The sequence below is a fragment of the Hypanus sabinus genome, chromosome 28 (genome assembly GCF_030144855.1).
Source record: "Hypanus sabinus isolate sHypSab1 chromosome 28, sHypSab1.hap1, whole genome shotgun sequence".
NCBI classification, from domain to species: Eukaryota; Metazoa; Chordata; class Chondrichthyes; order Myliobatiformes; family Dasyatidae; genus Hypanus; species Hypanus sabinus.
The window spans coordinates 3086374-3098717 of record NC_082733.1 but is presented as its reverse complement, the minus strand read 5'-3'; the positions used below and the strand labels follow the sequence as shown (position 1 = coordinate 3098717).

Here is a 12344-nt window from a genome sequence, read left to right as displayed (position 1 = left end):
TCATTCTCCTTCACTCCAAAGAGAAAAGACGCAATCTTGCCATACCAGAAATAATTTGTCTGAAATACACAGTTTGAGAGGGTGGTTGAGGCAGAAGCGCTCAACGTTTAAGAAACATCTGGATGTGAAGACACTGTTGACCAGCTTTTCTCAACCTTTTTGCCCTGGAGAAACCCTTGAAAGAACTGTCAGTCTCAGGGAACCCCTGTGTAACTATTATTATATCTATAGCTCACAGTACATTAACCTGATCAGTAGTTTGTCAATATAATAATCCTAAAATAATTCTCAATGTTCCTCTGAATAGAGAATAAATTTTTAGCCAACCTTTCTTGAAAAAAAACAGGTAGTTAAGCTTTACTTCCCTTTCTTGACATTGATCTTTCTTTCCCTTTCATAAATTTTAAATCATAAGGCAAACATAATAAATTTCTGTGAAATAATTAGGTTAAGCCAAAATAGGATTTATTTTTTCAAGGTCTGCTTGTAGATTTAATTTAAAATAAAGGTTGTAAATTGATTTTAATTAATGCTACATGAAAATTTATTGACAAAGTTACTAAAAACCATAAACCAAAGCAATATGAACAAAATATAGCTCAAGACTTTAAAAAAAAATTCTGACTAAGCGACATAATCAAGCTCAAAGATAGGCTTGGCATGTAAAACCCGTGCTTGTTTTTCACTGCACAGATATTCAATTCTGGGTCCAACTTGGGATAAGCACACATGGATTCCAACTTCAACTGAAATAAGACTATTTCTATCCTCGCTCTTGATGCTTGTTAAACCGCAAAAATTTACGAAAAATATGTAAACTACAATACAATTCACTTCCAAACTACACAATCCATCTTGTGTAATATTTATAACAACAGCAAAGTAGCACGCCAGCATGCATAAAAGTCGTGGCATGTAGAATGAAAATTTTCCCTCCAATATAACCATACAACAATTACAGCATGGAAATAGGCCATCTCAGCCCTTCTAGTCCGTGCCGAACGCTTACTCTCACCTAGTCCCACTGACCTGCACTCAGCCCCTAACCCTCCATTCCTTTCCTGTCCATATACCTATCCAATTTTACTTTAAATGACAAAATCAAACCTGCCTCTACCACTTCTACTGGAAGCTCATTCCACACAGCTACCACTCTCAGAGTAAAGAAATTCCCCCTCGCATTACCCCTAAACTTTTGCCCCCTAACTCTCAAATCATGTCCTCTTGTTCGAATCTCTCCTACTCTCAATAGAAAAAGCCTATCAGCGTCAACTCTATCTATCCCCCTCATAATTTTAAATACCTCTATCAAGTACCCCCTCAACCTTCTATGCTCCAAGGAATAAAGACCTAACTTGTTCAACCTTTCCCTGTAACTTAGGTGCTGAAACCTAGGTAACATTCTAGTAAATCTCCTCTGTACTCTCTCTATTTTGTTGACATCTTTCTTATGATTCGGTGACCAGAACTGTACACAATACTCCAAATTCAGCCTTACCAATGCCTTGTACAATTTTAACTTTACATCCCAACTCCTATACTCAATGCTCTGATTTATAAAGGCCAGCATACCAAAAGCTTTCTTCACCACTCTATCCACTTGAGATTCCACCTTCAGGGAACTATGCACCATTATTCCTAGATCACTCTGTTCTACTGCATTCTTCAATGCCCTACCATAGGCATTCCTCAATGCCTAACTACATTGGTAGTTTGCTCGCTCCCATTAGTCAGTCGGCAGCATGCAAGGGGAGGTTGATGAAGTAATTTGGGAGGACAGGCCGATATCATAACCCAAGTTGGGCAAGTCCATTCAATGCTTGGAAAACGCAGTTCATTCTCCCCATCAGCCTACCATCCTCCACTCTGTACAGTATAGTTCTTACCAATTATCAATGGCCTCCACTATCTCACATCAAATAATTGAGAATAGGCTCAACCAAATACAGTCCTACTGCACACTCCCATACTGGGCTGAGAGACCCCCTACGAGATTACGAATGGGGCTGCTCGGTCACCGTCTACCATTGCAAGCACTAGCATTGAACCAAGTTCAAAAAACTATATTTTTTTAAAATTATGATCCCTCACATAACCCCTGGTGACCACTCATGGAACCCTAGGGGTCTGCAGAACCCGAGTGAGAAATGCTGTTATAGACCAGTGCTGGGCAATGGTATTGGTGTGGGTGGCTACATGAATAGCATGTACAGAGTGGGCTGAATGATCTTCGATGTGCTGCATGACTGATTTTTAAGTGCAACCCACTTCCCAACAAGTGGAAAAACAAAGTTTATCTGTTGTTCTATTTTAACAACTATAATTTGTTCTTGCGGCATTAACTGCAACAAAAGAGAATTCAAAGGAAACATTAGAGTGAGCTGCAGCTGCCAAAAAACAATGACTAGTTCATAAATTACAAAGTGAGCAAATTTTCAAACATCTTTACAAAGTTTTATTATAGACAAAAAAAGGCACGTGTAGTGAATAAATAATGAAAATTATTTTTGAAAATTACAATTTCTATGTAGTTTGTGTGTCCCATGCCAAAAGAACCACAGATAAAATTAGCATTTTAAGTCATCAGCTGTTCAACAGCAGCCTTCACACAAATTCCATTCAACAATCCATCCGATCTGTTTTTCCCTATATTCCCTGCGGAACTAGAACAGATCCACATTTCCTTCTGAAATTATTTCAGGCTAACACTCACTACACTAATCAACAAGTACATTGAAAAAAATCTTGCTTTCTCAGTGAAAGCCCATACATTCTTGTTTCTACTGAATATTAAATTAACACAAGAGTATTCATTAGAGTTCAGTTCTTTTAAACCTGAAATAGTGGGCTTTCATTGAAAATCTTTAATGAAAATAGTGAAAAAATCCTATCAATCAGGAAAGTAAAATCAAGCAGCAGTGGCATTTTAAAGCATTTCTAAGGGAACCATCACAACCAACATGAGTAAGAACATTTCTTCAGAATAACGGAGCTGCTGCACTTCGTTGGATCTATTCACTGTTTCAGTCATTCACTGTTGAATGAAGATATGTTTATCCAACAGAAATTGACAATGATCTCAAAAATCATTCTCCAAATTAACTTCGGACATTAGATCACTTTAGATTTAAGAATCTGAGACCTATGCTGTTATCGTTTCAATTCTGACGGTAAATTTTAGCCATCTGCCATTAAATGCAGGAGTCTAGTGCAAAAATATTCAAATTCAGAATCTCAGATGGAGACGAGAAGGTGCACAGGAGTAAGATATACAAGCTAGTAAGAGTGGCGTCGCAGCAACAACCCTGCACTCAATGTCAGTAGGACCAAAGAGTTGATTGTGGACTTCAGAAAGGGTAGAGCAAGGGAACATGAACCAATCCTCAGAGATCAGAATTAGAGTGAGCAACTTCAAGAGCTAGGGTGTCAAGATCTTTGAGGATCTAACATGGTCCCAATGTATCGATACACCAATAAAGGCAAGACGGTGCTTGTATTTCATTCGGAGCTTGAGGAGATTTGCTTTGTCACCTAAAACACTTGAAAACTTCTACAGATGTACCATGGAGATCATTCTGACTGGCTGAATCACTGTCTGGTGTGGGGGGCAGGGGCTGCTGCACAGGATCAATAGAAGCTAAAGGAAGTTGTAAAATTTGTCAGCTCCATCGTGGGTACTAGCCTCCGTAGTATCCAAGACATCAAGGATCAGTGCCTCTGAAAGGCAGCGCCCATTATCAGGTACCCTCATCACCCAGAAAGGAGATACAGTAGCCTGAAGCCTCAATGATTCAGGAACAGCTTCTGCCCCACTGCCATCCAATTTCTAAATGGACATTGAGCTATTGTTCATGGGTTCACTTTGTTTAATAGACATACACACATATTATTTTTGTGTGTGTGTGTGTGTGTGTGTGTGTGTGTGTATACATACACACACACACACACACAAAAATACAAAGATTTAACCTTTTTCCTATATCATATATTGCATTGTGCTGTTGTCAGTAAGGTAACAAATTTCACGACATACGCCAGTGATATTAACCCCAATCTGATTCTAATTTGTGTGCATTGATCTAAGTTGCAAATTACTTATTTCCTGCAATAAAATCTATTTTGTGTCATAAAGTTAAAAAAGAGTAACAAACAAAACCAATCAAACACACCAAGGTTACCAAAAGCGCAACATGTCAACAATTTTATGTACTTTTCAGTTAAACTGAAATTCAATGAGATCTTTCATTAACTATTATAAATGGAACAATTCAATACTTTTCCATAAACTGTTAATTTCTTAGGAGCAAATAGAATATTATGAACAAACAGGTGACAATGTCTAGGGGGAACTAAATATTCTTTTACCTGCTATTTACAAAACAATCCTTCCAGTTTCCTATTAAAGTTGGCTAATTCACTATATTCTAGCACATGCTGGCACACTGGAATACTAGTTTCTGTAAATGAAACAAAACAAAAAGAAAAACATTAGTGCTTTCTGAGATGATAGTTTGGCACTTATACAAAGTAACTTGTAATTTAAAATCTCTTCAAAATTTCAGTTTCTTCAGTCTTATAATTTAAAATACTGATTTTTGGAACAGAGAGTGAACCTGGGGAGTTCTCATCCACAAAAGGCTGGAGACCAGTATCATAAAATAGATTGAAGTACATTGGACTGTGGTTAATTGGTACACATGGGGAACCAAGGCAGCTGTCCTCATCAGTCAAAGTTAAAAAGGTGTAAGAAAGACTGTTAACTGAGTGACATTGTATATTTAAATAAAATACTGAACAAATTAGAACACTACCAATGCTATAAAACAGTGACTTTTAGAGGAATTCATCCAGTGAACACCGCTGTGTTCTTCTGATTGACTGTAAATGAACAAAATCAATGCAGCCACTAACAACTGCCTTCGTTGATTGCATTCTCCAGATCTTCATTTGTATTATAACATCCAAAATGACTGTTGATACCTTCAAATTCTTTGTAGTTCCTAATCTGAAGTGGTGAAATAGTTTCATTTTAAATTCTGCGTTTCTGGCATCTCCAAGCCTGAACGCTTGAAACCATAATGAGGAAAAGAGTTTGGAATTGCCTAACTTCTCATTACTTGCCAACTATCATGACAAAAGTCATTGCTTTTTGAATACAAACATAGGCAACTGACACTATTTAAAAACTGCTTACGCCGAGCACAACGTCATGTCAAACAGCCAAACAAGTTCACGCAACTCATCAGAAAGTGTTCAGCAACAGTCTCCTGTCCTAATTAAGTAGCACAGTGCCCCAAATAATCCAAGGGAATCCAGTTATTTTCTCAATTAGATTTTATTCTTTAAGACTTGTCCCAAATAAGCAGATGCCTCAATAAACCAGAATCCACTGTATTTGTTAATACTTGACAGATTACGAGTGACACCAAGGTTGCTGCTGAAGTTGATGATCAGCCAGGATTACATTGAACAATGGTGAGTCTACTCTTGCTCCCATTTCCTACATTTCTATGTCACACACAGGATTTTTTTTAAAAATCATGCTTTTGAAATAGCAATTCACAACAGTATTTCCGAGCAAAATTAAGATGCTCTAACTATACATTTTACACAATGGACATTGAACCCTTGGACACTACCTCATTTAAAAAAAAATATATATAGTATTTCTGCTTTTTTGCATGATTTTAATCTACTCAATATACATATACCAAATAAGATTTATGTATTTATTATTTTTTAGGCCCGTTAAATTAAGCTAATCTCATCTGTCCATATCCCTCTATTCATGTGCCTATTTAATGAATATTAAACATCACTATCATAATTAATATTTCAGATATGTATGTAAAAAAACTTAAATGCACATCCCCTTTGAACTGTTTCCCCTCTCACAGTAAAACCGCATCCCCTCATGTTTGACATTTTTACCTAGGGAAAAATGCTGTCTACAGCCCTCTCGTAGTTTTATATATCTCTACTCAGCCTTTTGAGGATTTTGAGTAAATAATTAAAGTTTTACCATCCTCATTACTCTTGAGCCAGGCAACATCCTGGAAAACTTCCTGTGCACCATCTCCAAAGCTTACATATCTTTCCAGACAAGAAAAAATTGAACACAGTGCTCCAAACACAACTGAGCCAAAGTTTTAGCATACACCCTATCCTCGTTATATGTGTCTTAGACTATGCGGATTCAGTTATGCAAGGAGCACTGCTTTCCCGCCAATACAAGTCAGGTACACACGCCTCACAGTCTCACTCCCGCCAGTCTCACATTGGTTTTGGCAAGGTGTAGATGTGTGATCTTGCACTCTTAAACTACTGTTGGTTTTACCTACGATGCAGTGATTTTGTGCTTGAAATAATTAATAATGCCTCCTAAGTGTCTGATGTCATGTCCTGGGCCATCAGCCAAGTGGCAGAGAACCGCTTTAACACTTGAAAACAAAAATTGGTAATTATAAACAGCGCAGCATCAGCTGAAGGTAACACAGCTCTGGGACACTATCACCGGGAACAGAATCTTGCCTTTAAAGTTCTTTTGTTGCTTGACAATGAGCCAGCCCACCCTAAACATTTGGACAGCATTCATTCTAACATAACAGTGTGTTTCCTGCCACCTAACACAACATCGCTGATTCAGCGACTCGACCAAGGTGTGATCCACATTCAAGGGGTATTTTTTTTAATGGCGAACTATCTCTCAGATGCTGCAAGCAACAGATGATTTTGAAAATCCCGGGAGTTTGAAAATCAACGGTGAGGGAATGGTGAAGTCGGAACACTTGCCACAAATGGCGATGGACATGGACCCAAATTTAGAATGGAGTCAGCATTTCAGTCGTTCTCTGCCATCAACCCTTCTTCCTTACAAGCAAACTTATGCTGAAAAATAAAATGCTGCCAAGCAAACAACCTTCACCACTTTATTCAAACCGGCGTCATTTCCTGCTGCCGGCAGTTCTAAGAGTTCTGTGAGTCTTCCTTCACCCCTTGCTGTCCTTGATATGATCCCGACACCACAACACCCACTCATCTCCCAGAGCGCACACACCTGCCACTGCTAGTGAGTACTGTACACCCTCGTATGTTAACTTTCAACTTACACTGAATATTATTATTACTTTATTGTCGCTAAACAATTGATACTAGAGCGTACAATCGTCACAGCGATATTTGATTCTGCGCTTCATGCTCCCTGGAGTACAATAATAAAAATTTAAATTATAAGTCATAAATAGAAAATAGAAAAGGGAAAGAAAGGTAGCGCAAAAAAAAACCCAAGAGACAGGTCCAGGTATTTGGAAGGTATGGCTCAGATGTGGGTCAGGATCCATTCAGCAGTCTCATCACAGTTGGAAAGAAGCTGTTCCCAAATCTGGCCGTACGAGTCTTCAAGTTCCTGAACCTTCTCCCAGAGGGAAGTGGGACAAAAAGTCCCACTGGGTGGGTTGTGTCCTTGATTATCCTGGCAGCACTGCTCCGACAGCATGCGGTGTAAAGTGAGTCCAAGGACGGAAGATTGGTTTGTGTGATGTGCTGGGCTATGTTCACAATCTTCTGCAGCTTCTTCCGGTCTTGAACAAGACAACTTCCATACCAGGTTGTGATGCACCCCAGAAGAATACTTTATACGGTGCATCTATTAAAAATTAGTGAGGGTTTTAGGGGACATTACCTTATATTGATAAAATATAATATAAATGCTGCTTTGTGGTACTGCTTTTGTGTCATACGTATGAAAATGTGAATAAATTACAGATAAAACATATTTAGGAAGTCCTCTGGAACATACCCCTATTTTCTCTATTTAAATAATTATTCACATTATGCGTCAACTGCAAGAAACGTATCCCCCACATATAGCGAGGATAGGGTGTAGCTGCCAAGTATCCTGGTGACTGATACTCAATGCCCAGACTGATGAAAGCAAGCCAAATGTCCTCTTTACAACTCTACCTACATTATTTTCTTTCAGGGAGTGATGATTTTTGCACCCCAAGATGCCTTGTGCAGCAAAAATCTTGGGTGAATTACGTTGTTCAAAGCAGTCTTCAGGACTTCAGAGAATGCATCCGTGGTGGCTTTCTAGAACAGCATGTTACATAAAGGGAACGTGCTATGGTCCTGTGCACTGAGAGATAAAATTAGTGATCTTGTCGTTAGGGATCATCTTGGAAGGAGTTTCTCATACAAATGGAGGGTGCACTAGTTTGATCAAAAACTAGTGTATTATGCCAAAACAATGGAGACTACAATGGGCGAGGGAGGATTTGGATAGGGTCGACTGGGAACACAGGCTATAAGGTGGGACGATTGAGGTACAGTGGAAGACTTCCAAAGAAATTTTTCAGGATCCTCAAAAGTATATTCCAGTTAAAAGGACAGTAAGGGTGGGCATAGCTAGCCTTGGATAACTAAGGAAATAAAAGGCAGCATCAAACTAAAAGCTTGTTCACACAAAGTGGCCAAGAGCAGCAGGATTCTGGAAGATTGGGAAAATTTTTAAAATGCAATAAAGAATCATTAAGCTAGCAATAAAGAAAGTGAAGCTAGATTTTGAAAATGAACTACCATAAAATTTAAAAATGGGTAGTAATGTTTTTATAGTTACATAAAACAGAAAAGGGTAGCTAAAGCGAACATAGGTCCCTTGGAGTTCGAGAAGGGGGAATTGATATTGGGTAACGAGGAAAAGGCAGTGGTTTTGAATGACTATTTTGTGTTTAACTTCAGTGGTTCAAGGTATAGTATAGTTATAGTAGAAGCTTTGGCAATAATTTACCAAAATTCTCTTGACTCTGGGCAGGTTCCAGAAGATTGGAAGATGACAAATGTCACACCACTGCTCATAAAAGCATGTATGCAAAAGGCAGGTAACAAAAGGCAGATAACTGTCGTCATTGGAGACTCTATAGTCAGGGGAGCAGACAGGAGATTTTGTGGACATGAGAAGGACACCTGCATGATTTGTTGCCTCCCAGGTGCCAGGGAGTCTCTGACCGGGTGCATGACATCCTGGTACGAGAGGGAAAGCAACCAGAAGTCGTGATGCATGTTGGTACCAATGACATAGGCAGGAAGAGGGACGAGGTCCTAAAGTGAGTTTCGGGAACTAGGCAGAAGGCTGAAGAAAAGGACCTCAAGGGTGGCGTTCTCAGTATTGCTGCCAGTACTACGTGATAGTGATGGTAGTGTGTGGAATGAGCTTCCAGTAAGGCAGGTTTAGTATTGTCATTTAAAGCAAAATTGAATAGGTTTATGGACAGGAAAGGGATGGAGGGTTATGGGCTGAGTGCCGGTCAGTGGGATTAGGTGGGAGTCAGCACTCGGCACGGACTAGAAGGGCTGAGATGTCCTGCTTCTGTGCTGTAATTGTTATATGGTTATGTAACAAGTGCAGTGGACAGATGAGAAGAGGGACGTTATTTACTTGGATTTCCAGAAGGTGTTCGATAAGGTGCTGCATAAATGAATTACCCACAAATTAAGGATGCATAGAGTTGGGGGTGATGTATTAGTATGGATAGAGGATTGGTTAACTAATAGGAAGCAGAGAGTTGGGATACACAGGTGTTACTCTAGTTGGCAATCAGTGTACCGCAGGGGTTGGTGCTGGGCCAGCAACTGTTCATGATATACATTAACGATTCAGAAAAGGTTGCTGATGATACTAAATTGAGTGGAAATGCAAATTTGCAGAAGATACAGAGTCTGCAGAGAGATGTACCGTAAATTCCGGACTATAAGCCGCTACTTTTTTCCCACGCTTTGAACACTGCGGCAACACTGCGGCCTATACTACGGTGCGGCTAATGCATGTTTTTTTCTCATGCCGTCAAAAACATTTTGCCTCGTAACAGTAGACCAATAAAATTGATGAGTAGTTCACAGAGGTCCAATGAAATTGTACGATAAATCAAGCGCACTTTCACAATTAAATTATTGTAAATCATTTGTACTCACCCTCATCAACATGGAAAACACTCGAAGAAAAGCATATGATGCAGCTTTTAAGTTAAAGGCGATCAATCTGGCGGTTGAAGAAGGAAATCGAGCTGCTGCACATAATCTTGGCATAAATGAATCGATGGTGAGACGGTGGAGACGCCAGCGTGAAGAACTGAGTCAATGCAAAAAGACGACAAAAGTTTTCAGAGGTAATCATAGCAGATGGCCCGAACTTGAAAACTTTCTTGAAGACTGGGTTAACACACAGAGAGCAGGCGGCCATGGTGTTTCCACCGTGCAGATCGGACTGAAGGCTAAAGCAATCGCCACCAAAATGAAAATCGAAGATTTTAGAGGTGGGCCATCGTTTATGTTTTAGATTTATGAGACGAAAAGGCCTGTCCATCAGGGTACGCACGACTCTGTGTCAGCAGCTCCCTCCCGACCACGAGGAACAACTTGCTAACTTCCGCACATTCACTCAAACAAAGATAGCGGAGAATTCCATCGGGCCAGGTGATATCATAAATATGGATGAAGTACCTTTGACGTTTGACCTGCCTCTCACTCGGACTGTTAATAAAAAAGGTGACTCGTCCATCACACTGAAAACAAGTGGCCATCAGAGAACGCATTTTACTTGTGTTCTGAGCTGCACAGCATCCGGACTAAAGCTTCCACCGATGGTGATTTTTAAGCGGCTGACAATGAAAGTTCAGTGAAAGCTGCCATCAAGAGTACAAACTCAATTCCAGCTGTGATTCCTGGGGGCACCACGAAGTATTTGCAGCCACTGGACATCAGCGTGAACCAGGCATTTAAAGTGGTGCTGCGCGTTGAGTGGGAGGCTTGGATGACGAGCGGCGAGAAATCCTTTACCAAAACAGGACGCATGCAAAGAGCATCTTTAACTCAAGTCTGCCAGTGGATCCTAAATGCGTGGAGCCGTGTCACAACATCCACCATCACCAACGGGTTTCGAAAGGCTGGACTGCTGCATGATGAAGAGGACCGCGTGCGCTCAAGTGAGAGCGACAACAGAGACTGAAGTGAGTGACGAGATCCTGAGGTTGTTCAATTCGGACACTGAAGGACTTTGATGGTTTTAGTGCGCAGGAGGAAGATGAAGAAGGCGATCAATAACTTTTCCTGGTAGGCTGCAGTATATATATTTTTTTTTACCAGTCGTTAGGAGATATTGGAATGTTGTTCGTGCACTGTTCAGTAAAAAAGTGTATGCAACGTAATTTGTGTGTTACCGATACATATGTATATTTAAAAGTAGCTGTGTTACAGGCACTGTTCGAAAAAAAGCATTTGCAATATGTATTTGTTTATGTTACCATACGGATTTAATTAAAAGTTAAAAAATCCTCACGTGTAATATCTTTCTGTGTAAATATCTCATATTACAATGTGGGACACCTACGGCTTAAAATCCGGTGCGGCCTGTACAAGTACAAAATTGATTTTCTTTCTAAAACTAGAGCGTGCGGCTTTTAATCAGGTGCACTCTGTAGTCCGGAATCTATGGTATATAGGTTACATGAGTGGGCAAGGGTCTGGCAGATGGAGTACAATGTTGGTAAATGTGAGGGCATCCATTCTGGATTGTGGAGCGCAATCAGGGCACAGTGAGACACGTAGGATACTGCATCCCGACTTATCTCCAGCCGTCTCGACTCTGTCTTGCAACTGGATACAGATAGGTTGGGACGAGAGAGTGAGGCTGACGATTTGCACAACTCTCCCTCATTTTAATCCAAGTCAAGCGCAAGTCACGACTCCAAACCCATTCCGCTAAAAAGCTTCAAGTCCTGTGGCAATGGGCGAGTCGCAAAGCAGCAGGTGTGGATACACTGGAAGCTGTAGTCACAAACCTGCACACAGGCAGCCCAGGGCATTGGGTCATTCTCCACTGGAATGCAGCGGCAGTGGAGCTCGGCAGCCCCCTGGGTGTCTGAGCAGTCCTCTTTAGGAATCACTCTGCTCACCTCCATGGAGGAAGGGGCTAGAAAAGGTTCCCACTCAGTGGTCGAACTACAAAGACGACAAAAGTGAAGGTGCTCAACCTTAGCACGTGGAACGTGCGAACTCTGCTTGACATCACCAAGGCTGTCAGACCAGAAAGAAAAACAGCACTGGTCGCCAAAGAACTAGCCCGCTATAACGTGGACATTGCAGCACTCAGCAAAACACGCCTAGCAGACAAGGGCCAGCTTACAGAACGAGGTGGTGGGTACACCTTCTTCTGGAGTTCAGCACTGAACGACGAGAGGCTGGCGTTGGATTTGCCATCCGATCCCACCTTGCTTGTAAACTTGCCAAACTTCCAGAGGGCATCAACGATCGCTTGATGACGCTTCGGCTCCCACTTGACAATAAGAGAA

At 40.7% G+C, this 12344-nt stretch overlaps 1 protein-coding gene across 6 annotated transcripts in view; it reads right to left on the bottom strand.

The window, feature by feature from the left end:
• The window catches only part of secisbp2l (SECIS binding protein 2-like), a 175455-nt gene that overhangs the window by 113307 nt on the left and 49804 nt on the right, over positions 1 to 12344 (bottom strand). For 2 of the 6 annotated variants that reach the window (XM_059952515.1, XM_059952516.1), the window contains exon 2: positions 4366 to 4457. The exons of the other annotated variants lie outside the window; for them this stretch is intronic. The gene's annotated coding sequence lies outside the window, so the exon portion shown is untranslated. The remainder of the gene's footprint in view (positions 1 to 4365; positions 4458 to 12344) is intronic. 6 annotated transcript variants of the gene reach the window in all.